This window comes from Marmota flaviventris, unplaced genomic scaffold (assembly GCF_047511675.1).
Source record: "Marmota flaviventris isolate mMarFla1 unplaced genomic scaffold, mMarFla1.hap1 Scaffold_233, whole genome shotgun sequence".
Taxonomy (NCBI): domain Eukaryota; kingdom Metazoa; phylum Chordata; class Mammalia; order Rodentia; family Sciuridae; genus Marmota; species Marmota flaviventris.
Genome location: NW_027288124.1, coordinates 12,658 through 14,368, shown reverse-complemented (window position 1 = coordinate 14,368; position 1,711 = coordinate 12,658).

Sequence of the window (1,711 nt, the reverse complement as noted above, 5' to 3'; positions counted from 1 at the left end):
CCAAGGGGGCCCAGGCGAGGGGCAGGGCTGTGTTTCCCCTAGGGAGCCTTCAGGGCGCAGAGGCCAGCCCATTGCACTCCTCTGCAATCCAGGGGAGGAGATGCTCCAGGGAGGGACCTGGACGCAAGCAGGGCCAAACGAGGGCCCTGGGTGTGGAAAGGCTGCCAGCGCCAGCATGAAGCTGGGTGGCTGGGTGGGAGGGGTCCCGGGACCCATTGGAGGAGCCCAGGCTAGGGAGCCACGCGACCTAGGCCAAGGAGCAGGGAGAGAGTAAAGGGGAGAGAGGGAAGGGGAGGAAGGGGCGGCGCGAGGAGGAGGAGGAGGAGGAGGAGGAGGAGGAAAGATTGGGGTGGGGTGGGCTGGAGGCGGCTGGGGCGCGAGGGGCACCGAGGGGAGCGCGCGCGGTAGGGGGCCCAAGCAAGGGGCCCCCGGTTTGACCCGACGAGGCGGAGCGACGCCACCCGACGCCACGGGACGCCACGCGACACGACGACGAACACGCGCTCAGGGGCCCAGCCCAGGAGCCAGGCCCCAGGACTGGAGCTTAAAGCTCCGTGGTTAGGGAGGGCTGGCTTGGCTTAGGGGCAGCACGCAAGGCCGAGAGGGCAGGGGAGGGAAGGGAGGGGATGGCGCAGGCCAAGGTCAGCGCAGCGCCCACGTCCACTGCCAGGTGTCAGGGTTCGGGCAGCCAAGGGGGCCCAGGCGAGGGGCAGGGCTGTGTTTCCCCTAGGGAGCCTTCAGGGCGCAGAGGCCAGCCCATTGCACTCCTCTGCAATCCAGGGGAGGAGATGCTCCAGGGAGGGACCTGGACGCAAGCAGGGCCAAACGAGGGCCCTGGGTGTGGAAAGGCTGCCAGCGCCAGCATGAAGCTGGGTGGCTGGGTGGGAGGGGTCCCGGGACCCATTGGAGGAGCCCAGGCTAGGGAGCCACGCGACCTAGGCCAAGGAGCAGGGAGAGAGTAAAGGGGAGAGAGGGAAGGGGAGGAAGGGGCGGCGCGAGGAGGAGGAGGAGGAGGAGGAGGAGGAGGAAAGATTGGGGTGGGGTGGGCTGGAGGCGGCTGGGGCGCGAGGGGCACCGAGGGGAGCGCGCGCGGTAGGGGGCCCAAGCAAGGGGCCCCCGGTTTGACCCGACGAGGCGGAGCGACGCCACCCGACGCCACGGGACGCCACGCGACACGACGACGAACACGCGCTCAGGGGCCCAGCCCAGGAGCCAGGCCCCAGGACTGGAGCTTAAAGCTCCGTGGTTAGGGAGGGCTGGCTTGGCTTAGGGGCAGCACGCAAGGCGAGAGGGCAGGGGAGGGAAGGGAGGGGATGGCGCAGGCCAAGGTCAGCGCAGCGCCCACGTCCACTGCCAGGTGTCAGGGTTCGGGCAGCCAAGGGGGCCCAGGCGAGGGGCAGGGCTGTGTTTCCCCTAGGGAGCCTTCAGGGCGCAGAGGCCAGCCCATTGCACTCCTCTGCAATCCAGGGGAGGAGATGCTCCAGGGAGGGACCTGGACGCAAGCAGGGCCAAACGAGGGCCCTGGGTGTGGAAAGGCTGCCAGCGCCAGCATGAAGCTGGGTGGCTGGGTGGGAGGGGTCCCGGGACCCATTGGAGGAGCCCAGGCTAGGGAGCCACGCGACCTAGGCCAAGGAGCAGGGAGAGAGTAAAGGGGAGAGAGGGAAGGGGAGGAAGGGGCGGCGCGAGGAGGAGGAGGAGGAGGAGGAGGAGG